Genomic DNA, 18,459 nt, shown 5'->3' on the forward strand with positions numbered 1-18,459 from the left:
ATCCTTGAAAATATCCCGCTGGATTTCAAGTCCAACGCCTTAAGCACTCGGCCATCACAGTTACTACGTTAGTAATTTGTGGTTCAATGTTCATAAAATTAAACGCTGCGAGCCGGGTTCGAACCTGCGCGGGAATATCCCATTGGATTTCAAGTCCAACGCCTTAACCACTCGGCCATCACAGCTTCTACTTTAGTAACTTTTGGTATACAGATTTTATCTCTTTAGTAAAATTCAAAAAATACATAAGCAACGGATATTGACGGGAAAGATGTATTAATTAGAATATAAAATGTATTCGCATAAATGAACACCATCTTCGCCGGGACTCGAACCCGGAACCTCTGGATTAGAAGTCCAGCGCGCTATCCATTGCGCCACGAAGACTCGCAAGGTTTAATCGAATCCCGATCTCCCGCGTGGCAGACGAGAAATCTACCACTGAAACACCAATGCTCGTTGCGCAATAGGTTATCTTTTCACTCTCGATTACATTTTGATGTTCATATGTTATTAAAACAATATTAAACGCTGCGAGCAGGGTACGAACCTGCGCGGGAATATCCCGCTGGATTTCAAGTCCAACGCCTTAATCACTCGGTCATCACAGCTTCTCCGCTAGTAACTTGTGGTTCACAGACTTCGTCTCTTTAGTAAAAATTTAAAAAAGAGATAAGCATAAATTTAAAAAATACATAAGCAACGGATATTGATGGGAAAGATGTATTAATTAGAGTTTAAAATGTATTCTGGATTAGAAGTCCAGTGCGCTATCCATTGCGCCACGAAGTCTCGCAATTTTTAATAGAAAACAGAACATTTTCCATATTTCATACCATGAATTATTATCAAATTCTTGGAAAATATTATGAGCTGCATTGGCCGGGAATCGAACCCGGGCCTCCCGCGTGGCAGGCGAGCATTCTACCACTGAACCACCAATGCTCGTTCGCGGTAGGTTATCTTTTCACTCTCGATTGCATTTTAATGTTTTTACCTTAAATAAAACAAAATTAAACGCTGCGAGCAGGGCTCGAACCTCCGTGAAAATATCCCGCTGGATTTCAAGTCCAACGCCTTAAGCACTCGGCCATCACAGTTACTACGTTAGTAATTTGTGGTTCAATATTAATATGTTAACAAAATTAAACGCTGCGAGCCGGGTTCGAACCTGCGCGGGAATATCCCATTGGATTTCAAGTCCACGCCTTAACCACTCGGCCATCACAGCTTCTACTTCAGTAACTTTTGGTATAGAGATTTTATCTCTTTAGTAAAATTCAAAAAATACATAAGCAACGGATATTGACGGGAAAGATGTATTAATTAGAATATAAAATGTATTCGCATAAATGAACACCATCTTCGCCGGGACTCGAACCCGGAACCTCTGGATTAGAAGTCCAGCGCGCTATCCATTGCGCCACAAAGACTCGCAAGGTTTAATCGAATCCCGATCTCCCGCGTGGCAGACGAGAAACCTACCACTGAAACATCAATGCTCGTTGCGCAATAGGTTATCTTTTCACTCTCGATTACATTTTGATGTTCATATGTTAATAAAACTATATTATACGCTGCGAGCAGGGTACGAACCTGCGCGGGAATATCCCGCCTTAATCACTCGGTCATCACAGCTTCTCCGCTAGTAACTTGTGGTTCACAGACTTTGTCTCTTTAGTAATAATTTAAAAAAGAGATAAGCATAAATTTAAAAAATACATAAGCAACGGATATTGATGGGAAAGATGTATTAATTAGAATTTAAAATGTATTCTGGATTAGAAGTCCAGTGCGCTATCCAATGCGCCACGAAGTCTCGCAACTTTTAATAGAAAACAGAACATTTTCCATTATTCGTACCATGAATTATTATCAAATTCTTGAAAATATTATGAGCTGCATTGGCCGGGAATCGAACCCGGGCCTCCCGCGTGGCAGGCGAGAATTCTACCACTGAACCACCAATGCTCGTTCGCGGTAGGTTATCTTTTCACTCTCGATTGCATTTTAATGTTTTTACCTTAAATAAAACAAAATTAAACGCTGCGAGCAGGGCTCGAACCTACGTGAAAATATCCCGCTGGATTTCAAGTCCAACGCCTTGAGCACTCGGCCATCACAGTTACTACGTTAGTAATTTGTGGTTCAATGTTCATATGTTTACAAAATTAAACGCTGCGAGCAGGGTTCGAACCTGCGCGGTAATATCCCATTGGATTTCAAGTCCAACGCCTTAACCACTCGGCCATCACAGCTTCTACTTTAGTAACTTTTGGTATACAGATTTTATCTTTTTAGTAAAATTCAAAAAATACATAAGCAAGGGATTTTTGACGGTAAAGATGTATTAATTAGAATATAAAATGTATTCGCATAAATGAACACCATCTTCGCCGGGACTCGAACCCGGAACCTCTGGATTAGAAGTCCAGCGCGCTATCCATATCCGCCAAGAAGACTCGCAAGGTTTAATCGAATCCCGATCACCCGCGTGGCAGGCGAGAAATCTACCACTGAAACACCAATGCTCGTTGCGCAATAGGTTATCTTTTCACTCTCGATTGCATTTTGATGTTCATATGTTAATAAAACAATATTAAACGCTGCGAGCAGGTACGAACCTGCGCGGGAATATCCCGCTGGATATCAAGTCCAACGCCTTAATCACTCGGTCATCACAGCTTCTCCGCTAGTAACTTGTGGTTCACAGACTTTGTCTCTTTAGTAATAAATTAAAAAAGAGATAAGCATAAATTTAAAAAATACATAAGCAACGGATATTGATGGGAAAGATGTATTAATTAGAATTTAAAATGTATTCTGGATTAGAAGTCCTGTGCGCTATCCATTGCGCCACGAGGTCTCGCAACTTTTAATAGAAAACAGATCATTTTCCATATTTTGTACCATGAATTACTATTAAATACTCGAAAATATTATGAGCTGCATTGGCCGGGAATCGAACCCGGGTCTTCCGCGTGGCAGGCGAGAATTCTACGACTGAACCACCAATGCTCGTTCGCGGTAGGTTATCTTTTCACTCTCGATTGCATTTTAATGTTTTTACCTTAAATAAAACAAAATTAAACGCTGCGAGTAGGTCTCGAACCTCCGTGAAAATATCCCGCTGGATTTCAAGTCCAACGCCTTAAGCACTCGGCCATCACAGTTACTACGTTAGTAATTTGTGGTTCAATGTTCATATGTTCACAAAATTAAACGCTGCGAGCAGGGTTCGAACATGCGCGGAAATATCCCATTGGATTTCAAGTCCAACGCCTTAACCACTCGGCCATCACAGCTTCTACTTTAGTAACTTTTGGTATACAGATTTTATCTCTTTAGTAAAATTCAAAAAATACATAAGCAAGGGATTTTTGACGGGAAAGATGTATTAATTAGAATATAAAATGTATTCGCATAAATGAAAACCATCTTCGCCGCGACTCGAACCCGGAACCTCTGGATTAGAAGTCCAGCGCGCTATCCATTGCGCCACGAAGACTCGCAAGATTTAAACGAATCCCGATCTCCCGCGTGGCAGGCGAGAAATCTACCACTGAAACACCAATGCTCGTTGCGCAATATGTTATCTTTTCATTCTAGATTGCATTTTGATGTTCATATGTTAATAAAACAATATTAAACGCTGCGAGCAGGGTACGAACCTGCGCGGGAATATCCCGCTGGATATCAAGTCCAACGCCTTAATCACTCGGTCATCACTGCTTCTCCGCTAGTAACTTGTGGTTCACAGACTTTGTCTCTTTAGTAATAAATTAAAAAAGAGATAAGCATAAATTTAAAAAATACATAAGCAACGGATATTGATGGGAAAGATGTATTAATTAGAATTTAAAATGTATTCTGGATTAGAAGTCCAGTGCGCTATCCATTGCGCCACGAAGTCTCGCAACTTTTATTAGAAAACAGAACATTTTCCATATTTCGTACCATGAATTATTATCAAATTCTTGAAAATATTATGAGCTGCATTGGCCGGGAATCGAACCCGGGCCTCCCGCGTGGCAGGCGAGAATTCTACCACTGAACCACCAATGCTCGTTCGCGGTAGGTTATCTTTTCACTCTCGATTGCATTTTAATGTTTTTAACTTAAATAAAACAAATTAAACGCTGCGAGCAGGGCTCGAACCTATGTGAAAATATCCCGCTGGATTTCAAGTCCAACGCCTTAAGCACTCGGCCATCAAAGTTACTACGTTAGTAATTTGTGGTTCAATGTTCATATGTTTACAAAATTAAACGCTGCGAGCAGGGTTCGAACCTGCGCGGAAATATCCCATTAGATTTCAAGTCCAACGCCTTAACCACTCGGCCATCACAGCTTCTACTTTAGTAACTCTTGGTATACAGATTTTATCTCTTTAGTAAAATTCAAAAAATACATAAGAAAGAGATTTTTGACGGGAAAGATGTATTAATTAGAATATAAAATGTATTCGCGTAAATGAAAACCATCTTCGCCGGGACTCGAACCCGGAACCTCTAGATTAGAAGTCCAGCGCGCTATCGATTGCGCCACGAAGACACGCAAGGTTTAATCGAATCCCGATCTCCCGCGTGGCAGGCGAGAAATCTACCACTGAAACACCAATGCTCGTTGCGCAATAGGTTATCTTTTCATTCTAGATTGCATTTTGATGTTCATATGTTAATAAAACAATATTAAACGTTGCGAGCAGGGTACGAACCTGCGCGGGAATATCCCGCTGGATATCAAGCAAACGCCTCAATCACTCGTTCATCACAGCTTCTCTGCTAGTAACTTGTGGTTCACAGACTTTGTCTCTTTAGTAATAATTTAAAAAATAGATAAGCATAAATTTAAAAAATACATAGGCAACGGATATTGATGGGAAAGATGTATTAATTGGAATTTAAAATGTATTCTGGATTAGAAGTCCAGTGCGCTAACCATTGCGCCACGAAGTCTCGCAACTTTTAATAGAAAACAGAACATTTTCCATATTTCGTACCATGAATTATTATCAAATTCTTGAAAATATTATGAGCTGCATTGGCCGGGAATCGAACCCGGGCCTCCCGCGTGGCAGGCGAGAATTCTACCACTGAACCACCAATGCTCGTTCGCGGTAGGTTATCTTTTCACTCTCGATTGCATTTTAATGTTTTTACCTTAAATAAAACAAAATTAAACGCTACGAGCAGGGCTCGAACCTCCGTGAGAATATCCCGCTGGATTTCAAGTCCAACGCCTCAAGAACTCGGCCATCACAGTTACTACGTTAGTGATTTGTGGTTCAATGTTCATATGTTTGCAAAATTAACCGCTGCGAGCAGGGTTCGAATCTGCGCGGGAATATCCCATTGGATTTCAAGTTCAACGTCTTAACCACTCGGCCATCACAGCGTCTACTTTAGTAACTTTTGATATACAGATTTTATCTCTTTGGTAAAATTTAAAAAATACATAAGCAACGGATATTGACGGGAAAGATGTATTAATTAGAATTTGAAATGTATTCGCATAAATGAACACCATCTTCGCCGTGACTCGAACCCGGAACCTCTGGATTAAAAGTCCAGCGCGCTATCCATTGCGCCACGAAGACTCGCAAAGTTTAATCGAATCCCGATCTCCCGCGTGGCAGGCGAGAAATCTACCACTGAAACACCAATGCTCGTTGCGCAATAGGTTATCTTTTCACTCTCGATTGCATTTTGATGTTCATATGTTAATAAAACAATATTAAACGCTGCGAGCAGGGTACGAACCTGCGCGGGAATATCCCGCTGGATATCAAGTCCATCGCCTTAATCACTCGGTCATCACAGCTTCTCCGCTAGTATCTTGTGGTTCACAGACTTTGTCTCTTTAGTAATAATTTAAAAAAGAGATAAGCATAATTTTAAAAAATACATAAGCAACGGATATTGATGGGAAAGATGTATTAATTAGAATTTAAAATGTATTCTGGATTAGAAGTCCAGTGCGCTATCCATTGCGCCACGAAGTCTTGCAACTTTTGATAGAAAACAGATCTTTTTCCATAATTCGTATCATGAATTATTATCAAATTCTTGAAAATATTATGAGCTGCATTGGCCGGGAATCGAACCCGGGCCTCCCGCGTGGCAGGCGAGAATTCTACCACTGAACCACCAATGCTCGTCCGCGTTAGGTTATCTTTTCACTCTCGACTGCATTTTAATGTTTTTACCTTAAATAAAACAATAAAACAAAATTAAACGCTACGAGCAGGGCTCGAACCTCCGTGAGAATATCCCGCTGGATTTCAAGTCCAACGTTTTAAGAACTCGGCCATCACAGTTACTACGTTAGTGATTTGTGGTTCAATGTTCATATGTTCATATGTTTACAAAATTAAACGCTGCGAGCAGGGTTCGAACCTGCGCGGGAATATCTCATTGGATTTCAAGTCCAACGCCTTAACCACTCGGCCATCACAGCTTCTACTTTAGTAACTTTTGGTATACAGATTTTATCTCTTTAGTAAAATTCAAAAAATACATAAGCAACGGATATTGACGGGAAAGATGTATTAATTAGAATATAAAATGTATTCGCATAAATGAACACCATCTTCGCCGGGACTCGAACCCGGAACCTCTGGATTAGAAGTCCAGCGCGCTATCTATTGCGCCACGAAGACTCGCAAGGTTTCATCGAATCCCGATCTCCCGCGTGGCAGGCGAGAAATCTACCACTGAAACAACAATGCTCGTTGCGCAATAGGTTATCTTTTCCCTCTCGATTGCATTTTGATGTTCATATGTTAATAAAACAATATTAAACGCTGCGAGCAGGGTACGAACCTGCGCGGGAATATCCCGCTGGATATCAAGTCCAACGCCTTAATCACTCGGTCATCACAGCTTCTCCGCTAGTAACTTGTGGTTCACAGACTTTGTCTCTTTAGTGATAATTTGAAAAATAGATAAGCATAATTTTAAAATATACATAAGCAACGGATATTGATGGGAAAGATGTATTAATTAGAATTTAAAATGTATTCTGGATTAGAAGTCCAGTGCGCTATCCATTGCGCCACGAAGTCTCGCAACTTTTAATAGAAAACAGAACATTTTCCATATTTCGTACCATGAATTATTATCAAATTCTTGAAAATATTATGAGCTGCATTGGCCGGGAATCAAACCCGGGCCTCCCGCGTGGCGGGCGAGTATTCTACCACTGAACCACCAATGCTCGTTCGCGGTACGTTATCTTTTCACTCTCGATTGCATTTTAATGTTTTTACCTTAAATAAAACAAAATTAAACGCTGCGAGCAGGGCTCGAACCTCCGTGAAAATATCCCGCTGGATTTCAAGTCCAACGCCTTAAGCACTCGGCCATCACAGTTACTACGTTAGTAATTTGTGGTTCAATGTTCATGTGTTTACAAAATTAAACGCTGCGAGCAGGGTTCGAACCTGCGCGGGAATATCCCATTGGATTTCAAGTCCAACGCCTTAACCACTCGGCCATCACAGCTTCTAGTTTAGTAACTTTTGGTATACAGATTTTATCTCTTTAGTAAAATTCAAAAAATACATAAGCAACGGATATTGACGGGAAAGATGTATTAATTAGAATATAAAATGTATTCGCATAAATGAAGACCATCTTCGCCGGGACTCGAACCCGGAACCTCTGGATTAGAAGTCCAGCGCGCTATCCATTGCGCCACGAAGACTCGCAAGGTTTAATCGAATCCCGATCTCCCGCGTGGCAGGCGAGAAATCTACCACTGAAACACCAATGCTCGTTGCGCAATAGGTTATCTTTTCCCTCTCGATTGCATTTTGATGTTCATATGTTAATAAAACAATATTAAACGCTGCGAGCAGGGTACGAACCTGCGCGGGAATATCCAGCTGGATATCAAGTCCAACGCCTTAATCACTCGGTCATCACAGCTTCTCCGCTAGTAACTTGTGGTTCAGAGACTTTGTCTCTTTAGTAATAATTTGAAAAATAGATAAGCATAATTTTAAAAACTACATAAGCAACGGATATTGATGGGAAAGATGTATTAATTAGAATTTAAAATGTATTCTAGATTAGAAGTCCAGTGCGTTATCCATTGAGCCACGAAGTCTCGCAACTTTTAATAGAAAACAGATCTTTTTCCATAATTCGTACCATGAATTATTATCAAATTCTTGGAAATATTATGAGCTGCATTAGCCGGGAATCGAACCCGGGCCACCCGCGTGGCAGGCGAGAATTTTACCACTGAACCACCAATGCTCGTTCGCGGTAGGTTATCTTTTCACTCTCGATTGCATTTTAATGTTTTTACCTTAAATAAAACAAAATTAAACGCTACGAGCAGGAATCTAACCTCCGTGAGAATATCCCGCTGGATTTCAAGTCCAACGCCTTAAGAACTCGGCCATCACAGTTACTACGTTAGTGATTTGTGGTTCAATGTTCATATGTTTGCAAAATTAAACGCTGCGAGCAGGGTTCGAACCTGCGCGGGAACATCCCATTGGATTTCAAGTCCAACGCCTTAACCACTCGGCCATCACAGCGTCTACTTTAGTAACTTTTGGTATACAGATTTTATCTCTTTGGTAAAATTTAAAAAATACATAAGTAACGGATATTGACGGGAAAGATGTATTATTTAAAATATAAAATGTATTCGCATAAATGAACACCATCTTCGCCGGAACTCGAACCCGGAACCTGTGGATTAGAAGTCCAGCGCGCTATCCATTGCGCCACGAAGACTCGCAAGGTTTAATCGAATCCCGATCTCCCGCATGGCAGGCGAGAAATCTACCACAGAAACACCAATGCTCGTTGCGCAATAGGTTATCTTTTCACTCTCGATTGCATTTTGATGTTCATATATTAATAAAACAATATTAAACGCTGCGAGCAGGGTACGAACCTGCGCGGGAATATCCCGCTGGATATCAAGTCCATCGCCTTAATCACTTGGTCATCACAGCTTCTCCGCTAGTATCTTGTGGTTCACAGACTTTGTCTCTTTAGTAATAATTTAAAAAATAGATAAGCATAATTTTAAAAACTACATAGGCAACGAATATTGATGGGAAAGATGTATTAATTAGAATTTAAAATGTATTGTGGATTAGAAGTCTAGTGCGCTATCCATTGAGCCACGAAGTCTCGCAACTTTTAATAGAAAACAGATCTTTTTCCATAATTCGTACCATGAATTATTATCAAATTCTTGAAAATATTATGAGCTGCATTGGCCGGGAATCGAACCCGGGCCTCCCGCGTGGCAGGCGAGAATTCTACCACTGAACCACCAATGCTCGTCCGCGTTAGGTTATCTTTTCACTCTCGACTGCATTTTAATGTTTTTATCTTAAATAAAACAAAATTAAACGCTACGAGCAGGGCTCGAACCTCCGTGAGAATATCCCGCTGGATTTCAAGTCCAACGTTTTAAGAACTCGGCCATCACAGTTACTACGTTAGTAATTTGTGGTTCAATGTTCATATGATCATATGTTTACAAAATTAAACGCTGCGAGCAGGGTTCGAACCTGCGCGGGAATACCCCATTGGATTTCAAGTCCAACGCCTTAACCACTCGGCCATCACAGCTTCTATTTTAGTAACTTTTGGTATACAGATTTTATCTCTTTAGTAAAATTCAAAAAATACATAAGCAACGGATATTGACGGGAAAGATGTATTAATTAGAATATAAAATGTATTCGCATAAATGAACACCATCTTCGCCGGGACTCGAACCCGGAACCTCTGGATTAGAAGTCCAGCGCGCTATCCATTGCGCCACGAAGACTCGCAAGGTTTAATCGAATCCCGATCTCCCGCGTGGCAGGCGAGAAATCTACCACTGAAACAACAATGCTCGTTGCGCAATAGGTTATCTTTTCACTCTCGATTGCATTTTGATGTTCATATGTTAATAAAACAATATTAAACGCTGCGATCAGGGTACGAACCTGCGCGGGAATATCCCGCTGGATATCAAGTCCAACGCTTTAATCACTCGGTCATCACAGCTTCTCCGCTAGTAACTTGTGGTTCACAGACTTTGTCTCTTTAGTAATAATTTGAAAAATAGATAAGCATAATTTTAAAATATACATAAGCAACGGATATTGATGGGAAAGATGTATTAATTAGAATTTAAAATGTATTCTGAATTAGAAGTCCAGTGCGCTATCCATTGCGCCACGAAGTCTCGCAACTTTTAATAGAAAACAGAACATTTTCCATATTTCGTACAATGAATTATTATCAAATTCTTGAAAATATTATGAGCTGCATTGGCCGGGAATCAAACCCGGGCCTCCCGCGTGGCGGGCGAGAATTCTACCACTGAACCACCAATGCTCGTTCGCGGTACGTTATCTTTTCACTCTCTATTGCATTTTAATGATTTTACCTTAAATAAAACAAAATTAAACGCTGCGAGCAGGGCTCGAACCTCCGTGAAAATATCCCGCTGGATTTCAAGTCCAACGCCTTAAGCACTCGGCCATCACAGTTACTACGTTAGTAATTTGTGGTTCAATGTTCATTTGTTTACAAAATTAAACGCTGCGAGCAGGGTTCGAACCTGCGCGGGAATATCCAATTGGATTTCAAGTCCAACGCCTTAACCACTCGGCCATCACAGCTTCTAGTCTAGTAACTTTTGGTATACAGATTTTATCTCTTTAGTAAAATTCAAAAATACATAAGCAACGGATATTGACGGGAAAGATTTATTAATTAGAATATAAAATGTATTCGCATAAATGAACACCATCTTCGCCGGGACTCGAACCCGGAACCTCTGGATTAGAAGTCCAGCGCGCTATCCATTTCGCCACGAAGACTCGCAAGGTTTAATCGAATCCCGATCTCCCGCGTGGCAGGCGAGAAATCTACCACTGAAACACCAATGCTCGTTGCGCAATAGGTTATCTTTTCCCTCTCGATTGCATTTTGATGTTCATATGTTAATAAAACAATATTAAACGCTGCGAGCAGGGTACGAACCTGCGCGGGAATATCCAGCTGGATATCAAGTCCAACGCCTTAATCACTCGGTCATCACAGCTTCTCCGCTAGTAACTTGTGGTTCAGAGACTTTGTCTCTTTAGTAATAATTTGAAAAATAGATAAGCATAATTTTAAAAACTACATAAGCAACGAATATTGATGGGAAAGATGTATTAATTAGAATTTAAAATGTATTCTGGATTAGAAGTCCAGTGCGCTATCCATTGAGCCACGAAGTCTCGCAACTTTTAATATAAAACAGATCTTTTTCCATAATTCGTACCATGAATTATTATCAAATTCTTGAAAATATTATGAGTTGCATTAGCCGGGAATCGAACCCGGGCCTCCCGCGTGACAGGCGAGAATTCTATCACTGAACCACCAATGCTCGTTTGCGGTAGGTTATCTTTTCACTCTCGATTGCATTTTAATGTTTTTACCTTAAATAAAACAAAATTAAACGCTGCGAGCAGGGCTCGAACCTCCGTGAGAATATCCCGCTGGATTTCAAGTCCAACGCCTTAAGCACTCGGCCATCACAGTTACTACGTTAGTAATTTGTGGTTCAATGTTCATGTGTTTACAAAATGAAACGCTGCGAGCAGGGTTCGAACCTGCGCGGGAATTTCTCATTGGATTTCAAGTCCAACGCCTTAACCACTCGGCCATCACAGCTTCTAGTTTAGTAACTTTTGGTATACAGATTTTATCTCTTTAGTAAAATTCAAAAAATACATAAGCAACGGATATTGACGGGAAAGATGTATGAATTAGAATATAAAATGTATTCGCATAAATGAACACCATCTTCGCCGGGACTCGAACCCGGAACCTCTGGATTAGAAGTCCAGCGCGCTATCCATTGCGCCACGAAGACTCGCAAGGTTTAATCGAATCCCGATCTCCCGCGTGGCAGGCGAGAAATCTACCACTGAAACACCAATGCTCGTTGCGCAATAGGTTATCTTTTCCATCTTGATTGCATTTTGATGTTCATATGTTAATAAAACAATATTAAACGCTGCGAGCAGGGTACGAACCTGCGCGGGAATATCCAGCTGGATATCAAGTCCAACGCCTTAATAACTCGAGCATCACAGCTTGTCCGCTAGTAACCAGTGGTTCAGAGACTTTGTCTCTTTAGTAATAATTTGAAAAATAGATAAGCATAATTTTAAAAACTACATAAGCAACGGATATTGATGGGAAAGATGTATTAATTAGAATTTAAAATGTATTCTGGATTAGAAGTCCAGTGCGCTATCCATTGAGCCACGAAGTCTCGCATCTTTTAACAGAAAGCAGATCTTTTTCCATAATTCGTACCATGAATTATTATCAAATTCTTGAAATATTATGAGCTGCATTGGCCGGGAATCGAGCCCGGGCCTCCCGCGTGGCAGGCGAGAATTCTACCACTGAACCACCAATGCTCGTTCGCGTTAGGTTATCTTTTCACTCTCGACTGCATTTTAATTATTTTTACCTTAAATAAAACAAAATTAAACGCTACGAGCAGGGCTCGAAGCTCCGTGAGAATATCCCGCTGGATTTCAAGTCCAACGTTTTAAGAACTCGGCCATCACAGTTACTACGTTAGTGATTTGTGGTTCAATGTTCATATGATCATATGTTTACAAAATTAAACGCTGCGAGCAGGGTTCGAACCTGCGCGGGAATATCCCATTGGATTTCAAGTCCAACGCCTTAACCACTCGGCCATCACAGCTTCTATTTTAGTAACTTTTGGTATACAGATTTTATCTCTTTAGTAAAATTCAAAAAATACATAAGCAACGGATATTGACGGGAAAGATGTATTAATTAGAATATAAAATGTATTCGCATAAATGAACACCATCTTCGCCGGGACTCGAACCCGGAACCTCTGGATTAGAAGTCCAGCGCGCTATCCATTGCGCCACGAAGACTCGCAAGGTTTAATCGAATCCCGATCTCCCGCGTGGCAGGCGAGAAATCTACCACTGAAACAACAATGCTCGTTGCGCAATAGGTTATCTTTTCACTCTCGATTGCATTTTGATGTTCATATGTTAATAAAACAATATTAAACGCTGCGATCAGGGTACGAACCTGCGCGGGAATATCCCGCTGGATATCAAGTCCAACGCCTTAATCACTCGGTCATCACAGCTTCTCCGCTAGTAACTTGTGGTTCACAGACTTTGTCTCTTTAGTAATAATTTGAAAAATAGATAAGCATAATTTTAAAATATACATAAGCAACGGATATTGATGGGAAAGATGTATTAATTAGAATTTAAAATGTATCCTGGATTAGAAGTCCAGTGCGCTATCCATTGCGCCACGAAGTCTCGCAACTTTTAATAGAAAACAGAACATTTTCCATATTTCGTACAATGAATTATTATCAAATTCTTGAAAATATTATGAGCTGCATTGGCCGGGAATCAAACCCGGGCTTCCCGCGTGGCGGGCGAGAATTCTACCACTGAACCACCAATGCTCGTTCGCGGTACGTTATCTTTTCACTCTCTATTGCATTTTAATGTTTTACCTTAAATAAAACAAAATTAAACGCTGCGAGCAGGGCTCGAACCTCCGTGAAAATATCCCGCTGGATTTCAAGTCCAACGCCTCAAGCACTCGGCCATCACAGTTACTACGTTAGTAATTTGTGGTTCAATGTTCATTTGTTTACAAAATTAAACGCTGCGAGCAGGGTTCGAACCTGCGCGGGAATATCCAATTGGATTTCAAGTCCAACGCCTTAACCACTCGGCCATCACAGCTTCTAGTCTAGTAACTTTTGGTATACAGATTTTATCTCTTTAGTAAAATTCAAAAATACATAAGCAACGGATATTGACGGGAAAGATTTATTAATTAGAATATAAAATGTATTCGCATAAATGAACACCATCTTCGCCGGGACTCGAACCCGGAACCTCTGGATTAGAAGTCCAGCGCGCTATCCATTTCGCCACGAAGACTCGCAAGGTTTAATCGAATCCCGATCTCCCGCGTGGCAGGCGAGAAATCTACCACTGAAACACCAATGCTCGTTGCGCAATAGGTTATCTTTTCCCTCTCGATTGCATTTTGATGTTCATATGTTAATAAAACAACATTAAACGCTGCGAGCAGGGTACGAACCTGCGCGGGAATATCCAGCTGGATATCAAGTCCAACGCCTTAATCACTCGGTCATCACAGCTTCTCCGCTAGTAACTTGTGGTTCAGAGACTTTGTCTCTTTAGTAATAATTTGAAAAATAGATAAGCATAATTTTAAAAACTACATAAGCAACGAATATTGATGGGAAAGATGTATTAATTAGAATTTAAAATGTATTCTGGATTAGAAGTCCAGTGCGCTATCCATTGAGCCACGAAGTCTCGCAACTTTTAATAGAAAACAGATCTTTTTCCATAATTCGTACCATGAATTATTATCAAATTCTTGAAAATATTATGAGCTGCATTAGCCGGGAATCGAACCCGGGCCTCCCGCGTGGCAGGCGAGAATTCTATCACTGAACCACCAATGCTCGTTTGCGGTAGGTTATCTTTTCACTCTCGATTGCATTTTAATGTTTTTACCTTAAATAAAACAAAATTAAACGCTGCGAGCAGGGCTCGAACCTCCGTGAGAATATCCCGCTGGATTTCAAGTCCAACGCCTTAAGCACTCGGCCATCACAGTTACTACGTTGATAATTTGTGGTTCAATGTTCATGTGTTTACAAAATGAAACGCTGCGAGCAGGGTTCGAACCTGCGCGGGAATTTCTCATTGGATTTCAAGTCCAACGCCTTAACCACTCGGCCATCACAGCTTCTAGTTTAGTAACTTTTGGTATACAGATTTTATCTCTTTAGTAAAATTCAAAAAATACATAAGCAACGGATATTGACGGGAAAGATGTATGAATTAGAATATAAAATGTATTCGCATAAATGAACACCATCTTCGCCGGGACTCGAACCCGGAACCTCTGGATTAGAAGTCCAGCGCGCTATCCATTGCGCCACGAAGACTCGCAAGGTTTAATCGAATCCCGATCTCCCGCGTGGCAGGCGAGAAATCTACCACTGAAACACCAATGCTCGTTGCGCAATAGGTTATCTTTTCCCTCTCGATTGCATTTTGATGTTCATATGTTAATAAAACAATATTAAACGCTGCGAGCAGGGTACGAACCTGCGCGGGAATATCCCGCTGGATATCAAGTCCAACGCCTTAATAACTCGAGCATCACAGCTTGTCCGCTAGTAACCAGTGGTTCAGAGACTTTGTCTCTTTAGTAATAATTTAAAAAATAGATAAGCATAATTTTAAAAACTACATAAGCAACGAATATTGATGGGAAAGATGTATTAATTAGAATTTAAAATGTATTCTGGATTAGAAGTCCAGTGCGCTATCCATTGAGCCACGAAGTCTCGCAACTTTTAATAGAAAACAGATCTTTTTCCATAATTCGTACCATGAATTATTATCAAATTCTTGAAAATATTATGAGCTGCATTAGCCGGGAATCGAACCCGGGCCTCCCGCGTGGCAGGCGAGAATTCTATCACTGAACCACCAATGCTCGTTTGCGGTAGGTTATCTTTTCACTCTCGATTGCATTTTAATGTTTTTACCTTAAATAAAACAAAATTAAACGCTGCGAGCAGGGCTCGAACCTCCGTGAGAATATCCCGCTGGATTTCAAGTCCAACGCCTTAAGCACTCGGCCATCACAGTTACTACGTTGATAATTTGTGGTTCAATGTTCATGTGTTTACAAAATGAAACGCTGCGAGCAGGGTTCGAACCTGCGCGGGAATTTCTCATTGGATTTCAAGTCCACTCGGCCATCACAGCTTCTAGTTTAGTAACTTTTGGTATACAGATTTTATCTCTTTAGTAAAATTCAAAAAATACATAAGCAACGGATATTGACGGGAAAGATGTATGAATTAGAATATAAAATGTATTCGCATAAATGAACACCATCTTCGCCGGGACTCGAACCCGGAACCTCTGGATTAGAAGTCCAGCGCGCTATCCATTGCGCCACGAAGACTCGCAAGGTTTAATCGAATCCCGATCTCCCGCGTGGCAGGCGAGAAATCTACCACTGAAACACCAATGCTCGTTGCGCAATAGGTTATCTTTTCCCTCTCGATTGCATTTTGATATTCATATGTTAATAAAACAATATTAAACGCTGCGAGCAGGGTACGAACCTGCGCGGGAATATCCAGCTGGATATCAAGTCCAACGCCTTAATAACTCGAGCATCACAGCTTGTCCGCTAGTAACCAGTGGTTCAGAGACTTTGTCTCTTTAGTAATAATTTAAAAAATAGATAAGCATAATTTTAAAAACTACATAAGCAACGGATATTGATGGGAAAGATGTATTAATTAGAATTTAAAATGTATTCTGGATTAGAAGTCCAGTGCGCTATCCATTGAGCCACGAAGTCTCGCATCTTTTAACAGAAAGCAGATCTTTTTCCATAATTCGTACCATGAATTATTATCAAATTCTTGAAATATTATGAGCTGCATTGGCCGGGAATCGAGCCCGGGCCTCCCGCGTGGCAGGCGAGAATTCTACCACTGAACCACCAATGCTCGTTCGCGTTAGGTTATCTTTTCACTCTCGACTGCATTTTAATTATTTTTACCTTAAATAAAACAAAATTAAACGCTACGAGCAGGGCTCGAACCTCCGTGAGAATATCCCGCTGGATTTCAAGTCCAACGCCTTAAGAACTCGGCCATCACAGTTACTACGTTAGTGATTTGTGGTTCGATGTTCATATGTTTAGAAAATTAAACGCTGCGAGCAGGGTTTGAACCTGCGCGGGAATTTCCCATTGGATTTCAAGTCCAACGCCTTAACCACTCGGCCATCACAGCTTCTACTTTAGTAACTTTTGGTATACAGATTTTATCTCTTTGGTAAAATCTAAAAAATACATAAGCAACGGATATTGATGGGAAAGATGTATTAATTAGAATTTGAAATGTATTCGCATAAATGAACACCATCTTCGCCGTGACTCGAACCCGGAACCTCTGGATTAAAAGTCTAGCGCGCTATCCATTGCGCCACGAAGACTCGCAAGGATTAATCAAATCCCGATCTCCCGCGTGGCAGGAGAGAAATCTACCTCTGAAACACCAATGCTCGTTGCGCAATAGATTATCTTTTCACTCTCGATTGCATTTTGATGTTCATATCTTAATAAAACAATATTAAACGCTGCGAGCAGGGTACGAACCTGCGCGGAAATATCCCGCTGGATTTCAAGTCCAACGCCTTAATCGCTCGGTCATCACAGCTTCTCCGCTAGTAACTTGTGGTTCACAGACTTTGTCTCTTTAGTAATAATTTAAAAAAGAGATAAGCATAAATTTAAAAAATACATAAGCAACGTATATTGATTGGAAAGATGTATTAATTAGAACTTAAAATGTACTCTGGATTAGAAGTCCAGTGCGCTATCCATTGCGCCACGAAGTCTCGCAACTTTTAATAGAAAACAGATCATTTTCCATATTTTGTACCATGAATTATTATCAAATTCTTGAAAATATTATGAGCTGCATTGGCCGGGAATCGAACCCGGGCCTCCCGCGTGGCAGGCGAGAGTTCTACCACTGAACCACCAATGCTCGTTCGCGGTAGGTTATCTTTTCACTCTCGATTGCATTTTAATGTTTTTACCTTAAATAAAACAAAATTAAACGCTGCGAGCAGGGCTCGAACCTCCGTGAGAATATCCCGCTGGATTTCAAGTCCAACGCCTTAAGCACTCGGCCATCACAGTTACTACGTTAGTAATTTGTGGTTCAATGTTCATTTGTTTACAAAATTAAACGCTGCGAGCAGGGTTCGAACCTGCGCGGGAATATCCAATTGGATTTCAAGTCCAACGCCTTAACCACTCGGCCATCACAGCTTCTAGTCTAGTAACTTTTGGTATACAGATTTTATCTCTTTAGTAAAATTCAAAAAATACATAAGCAACGGATATTGACGGGAAAGATGTATTAATTAGAATATAAAATGTATTCGCATAAATGAACACCATCTTCGCCGGGACTCGAACCCGGAACCTCTGGATTAGAAGTCCAGCGCGCTATCCATTGCGCCACGAAGACTCGCAAGGTTTAATAGAATCCCGATCTCCCGCGTGGCAGGCGAGAAATCTACCACTGAAACACCAATGCTCGTTGCGCAATAGGTTATCTTTTCCCTCTCGATTGCATTTTGATGTTCATATGTTAATAAAACAATATTAAACGCTGCGAGCAGGGTACGAACCTGCGCGGGAATATCCAGCTGGATATCAAGTCCAACGCCTTAATCACTCGGTCATCACAGCTTCTCCGCTAGTAACTTGTGGTTCAGAGACTTTGTCTCTTTAGTAATAATTTGAAAAATAGATAAGC

The 18,459-nt window shown here is 40.7% G+C and overlaps 38 non-coding genes across 38 annotated transcripts; all 38 read right to left on the reverse strand.

Moving 5' to 3' along the window:
• Positions 1-103: 103 nt before the first annotated feature.
• Positions 104-185, reverse strand: Trnas-uga (transfer RNA serine (anticodon UGA)). The gene has a single exon. It is a non-coding gene; the product is annotated as a tRNA-Ser (tRNA).
• Positions 186-314: 129 nt separating this feature from the next.
• Trnar-ucu (transfer RNA arginine (anticodon UCU)) lies at positions 315-387 on the reverse strand. Its single transcript has one exon. It is a non-coding gene; the product is annotated as a tRNA-Arg (tRNA).
• Positions 388-874: 487 nt separating this feature from the next.
• On the reverse strand, positions 875-945 carry Trnag-gcc (transfer RNA glycine (anticodon GCC)). The gene has a single exon. It is a non-coding gene; the product is annotated as a tRNA-Gly (tRNA).
• A 415-nt stretch (positions 946-1,360) lies between these two features.
• On the reverse strand, positions 1,361-1,433 carry Trnar-ucu (transfer RNA arginine (anticodon UCU)). The gene has a single exon. It is a non-coding gene; the product is annotated as a tRNA-Arg (tRNA).
• Positions 1,434-1,900: 467 nt separating this feature from the next.
• Trnag-gcc (transfer RNA glycine (anticodon GCC)) lies at positions 1,901-1,971 on the reverse strand. The gene has a single exon. It is a non-coding gene; the product is annotated as a tRNA-Gly (tRNA).
• Positions 1,972-2,176: 205 nt separating this feature from the next.
• Trnas-uga (transfer RNA serine (anticodon UGA)) lies at positions 2,177-2,258 on the reverse strand. The gene has a single exon. It is a non-coding gene; the product is annotated as a tRNA-Ser (tRNA).
• Positions 2,259-3,223: 965 nt separating this feature from the next.
• Positions 3,224-3,305, reverse strand: Trnas-uga (transfer RNA serine (anticodon UGA)). The gene has a single exon. It is a non-coding gene; the product is annotated as a tRNA-Ser (tRNA).
• Positions 3,306-3,435: 130 nt separating this feature from the next.
• On the reverse strand, positions 3,436-3,508 carry Trnar-ucu (transfer RNA arginine (anticodon UCU)). The gene has a single exon. It is a non-coding gene; the product is annotated as a tRNA-Arg (tRNA).
• Positions 3,509-3,994: 486 nt separating this feature from the next.
• On the reverse strand, positions 3,995-4,065 carry Trnag-gcc (transfer RNA glycine (anticodon GCC)). Its single transcript has one exon. It is a non-coding gene; the product is annotated as a tRNA-Gly (tRNA).
• A 204-nt stretch (positions 4,066-4,269) lies between these two features.
• Positions 4,270-4,351, reverse strand: Trnas-uga (transfer RNA serine (anticodon UGA)). The gene has a single exon. It is a non-coding gene; the product is annotated as a tRNA-Ser (tRNA).
• Positions 4,352-4,481: 130 nt separating this feature from the next.
• On the reverse strand, positions 4,482-4,554 carry Trnar-ucu (transfer RNA arginine (anticodon UCU)). Its single transcript has one exon. It is a non-coding gene; the product is annotated as a tRNA-Arg (tRNA).
• A 485-nt stretch (positions 4,555-5,039) lies between these two features.
• Positions 5,040-5,110, reverse strand: Trnag-gcc (transfer RNA glycine (anticodon GCC)). Its single transcript has one exon. It is a non-coding gene; the product is annotated as a tRNA-Gly (tRNA).
• A 975-nt stretch (positions 5,111-6,085) lies between these two features.
• Trnag-gcc (transfer RNA glycine (anticodon GCC)) lies at positions 6,086-6,156 on the reverse strand. The gene has a single exon. It is a non-coding gene; the product is annotated as a tRNA-Gly (tRNA).
• A 221-nt stretch (positions 6,157-6,377) lies between these two features.
• Trnas-uga (transfer RNA serine (anticodon UGA)) lies at positions 6,378-6,459 on the reverse strand. The gene has a single exon. It is a non-coding gene; the product is annotated as a tRNA-Ser (tRNA).
• Positions 6,460-6,588: 129 nt separating this feature from the next.
• Trnar-ucu (transfer RNA arginine (anticodon UCU)) lies at positions 6,589-6,661 on the reverse strand. The gene has a single exon. It is a non-coding gene; the product is annotated as a tRNA-Arg (tRNA).
• A 762-nt stretch (positions 6,662-7,423) lies between these two features.
• Positions 7,424-7,505, reverse strand: Trnas-uga (transfer RNA serine (anticodon UGA)). The gene has a single exon. It is a non-coding gene; the product is annotated as a tRNA-Ser (tRNA).
• A 129-nt stretch (positions 7,506-7,634) lies between these two features.
• Trnar-ucu (transfer RNA arginine (anticodon UCU)) lies at positions 7,635-7,707 on the reverse strand. Its single transcript has one exon. It is a non-coding gene; the product is annotated as a tRNA-Arg (tRNA).
• A 486-nt stretch (positions 7,708-8,193) lies between these two features.
• Trnag-gcc (transfer RNA glycine (anticodon GCC)) lies at positions 8,194-8,264 on the reverse strand. The gene has a single exon. It is a non-coding gene; the product is annotated as a tRNA-Gly (tRNA).
• Positions 8,265-8,469: 205 nt separating this feature from the next.
• Trnas-uga (transfer RNA serine (anticodon UGA)) lies at positions 8,470-8,551 on the reverse strand. Its single transcript has one exon. It is a non-coding gene; the product is annotated as a tRNA-Ser (tRNA).
• Positions 8,552-9,239: 688 nt separating this feature from the next.
• Trnag-gcc (transfer RNA glycine (anticodon GCC)) lies at positions 9,240-9,310 on the reverse strand. Its single transcript has one exon. It is a non-coding gene; the product is annotated as a tRNA-Gly (tRNA).
• Positions 9,311-9,523: 213 nt separating this feature from the next.
• On the reverse strand, positions 9,524-9,605 carry Trnas-uga (transfer RNA serine (anticodon UGA)). Its single transcript has one exon. It is a non-coding gene; the product is annotated as a tRNA-Ser (tRNA).
• Positions 9,606-9,734: 129 nt separating this feature from the next.
• Positions 9,735-9,807, reverse strand: Trnar-ucu (transfer RNA arginine (anticodon UCU)). Its single transcript has one exon. It is a non-coding gene; the product is annotated as a tRNA-Arg (tRNA).
• A 762-nt stretch (positions 9,808-10,569) lies between these two features.
• Trnas-uga (transfer RNA serine (anticodon UGA)) lies at positions 10,570-10,651 on the reverse strand. The gene has a single exon. It is a non-coding gene; the product is annotated as a tRNA-Ser (tRNA).
• A 128-nt stretch (positions 10,652-10,779) lies between these two features.
• On the reverse strand, positions 10,780-10,852 carry Trnar-ucu (transfer RNA arginine (anticodon UCU)). Its single transcript has one exon. It is a non-coding gene; the product is annotated as a tRNA-Arg (tRNA).
• A 486-nt stretch (positions 10,853-11,338) lies between these two features.
• Trnad-guc (transfer RNA aspartic acid (anticodon GUC)) lies at positions 11,339-11,409 on the reverse strand. Its single transcript has one exon. It is a non-coding gene; the product is annotated as a tRNA-Asp (tRNA).
• A 205-nt stretch (positions 11,410-11,614) lies between these two features.
• Trnas-uga (transfer RNA serine (anticodon UGA)) lies at positions 11,615-11,696 on the reverse strand. Its single transcript has one exon. It is a non-coding gene; the product is annotated as a tRNA-Ser (tRNA).
• Positions 11,697-11,825: 129 nt separating this feature from the next.
• On the reverse strand, positions 11,826-11,898 carry Trnar-ucu (transfer RNA arginine (anticodon UCU)). The gene has a single exon. It is a non-coding gene; the product is annotated as a tRNA-Arg (tRNA).
• Positions 11,899-12,668: 770 nt separating this feature from the next.
• Trnas-uga (transfer RNA serine (anticodon UGA)) lies at positions 12,669-12,750 on the reverse strand. The gene has a single exon. It is a non-coding gene; the product is annotated as a tRNA-Ser (tRNA).
• Positions 12,751-12,879: 129 nt separating this feature from the next.
• Positions 12,880-12,952, reverse strand: Trnar-ucu (transfer RNA arginine (anticodon UCU)). The gene has a single exon. It is a non-coding gene; the product is annotated as a tRNA-Arg (tRNA).
• A 761-nt stretch (positions 12,953-13,713) lies between these two features.
• On the reverse strand, positions 13,714-13,795 carry Trnas-uga (transfer RNA serine (anticodon UGA)). Its single transcript has one exon. It is a non-coding gene; the product is annotated as a tRNA-Ser (tRNA).
• A 128-nt stretch (positions 13,796-13,923) lies between these two features.
• Trnar-ucu (transfer RNA arginine (anticodon UCU)) lies at positions 13,924-13,996 on the reverse strand. Its single transcript has one exon. It is a non-coding gene; the product is annotated as a tRNA-Arg (tRNA).
• Positions 13,997-14,758: 762 nt separating this feature from the next.
• On the reverse strand, positions 14,759-14,840 carry Trnas-uga (transfer RNA serine (anticodon UGA)). The gene has a single exon. It is a non-coding gene; the product is annotated as a tRNA-Ser (tRNA).
• A 129-nt stretch (positions 14,841-14,969) lies between these two features.
• Positions 14,970-15,042, reverse strand: Trnar-ucu (transfer RNA arginine (anticodon UCU)). Its single transcript has one exon. It is a non-coding gene; the product is annotated as a tRNA-Arg (tRNA).
• A 961-nt stretch (positions 15,043-16,003) lies between these two features.
• On the reverse strand, positions 16,004-16,076 carry Trnar-ucu (transfer RNA arginine (anticodon UCU)). Its single transcript has one exon. It is a non-coding gene; the product is annotated as a tRNA-Arg (tRNA).
• Positions 16,077-16,838: 762 nt separating this feature from the next.
• Positions 16,839-16,920, reverse strand: Trnas-uga (transfer RNA serine (anticodon UGA)). Its single transcript has one exon. It is a non-coding gene; the product is annotated as a tRNA-Ser (tRNA).
• Positions 16,921-17,608: 688 nt separating this feature from the next.
• Positions 17,609-17,679, reverse strand: Trnag-gcc (transfer RNA glycine (anticodon GCC)). Its single transcript has one exon. It is a non-coding gene; the product is annotated as a tRNA-Gly (tRNA).
• Positions 17,680-17,884: 205 nt separating this feature from the next.
• Positions 17,885-17,966, reverse strand: Trnas-uga (transfer RNA serine (anticodon UGA)). The gene has a single exon. It is a non-coding gene; the product is annotated as a tRNA-Ser (tRNA).
• Positions 17,967-18,095: 129 nt separating this feature from the next.
• Trnar-ucu (transfer RNA arginine (anticodon UCU)) lies at positions 18,096-18,168 on the reverse strand. Its single transcript has one exon. It is a non-coding gene; the product is annotated as a tRNA-Arg (tRNA).
• Between the last annotated feature and the right edge of the window lie 291 nt (positions 18,169-18,459).

Source organism: Styela clava, chromosome 3, assembly GCF_964204865.1.
Source record: "Styela clava chromosome 3, kaStyClav1.hap1.2, whole genome shotgun sequence".
Classification (NCBI taxonomy): domain Eukaryota; kingdom Metazoa; phylum Chordata; class Ascidiacea; order Stolidobranchia; family Styelidae; genus Styela; species Styela clava.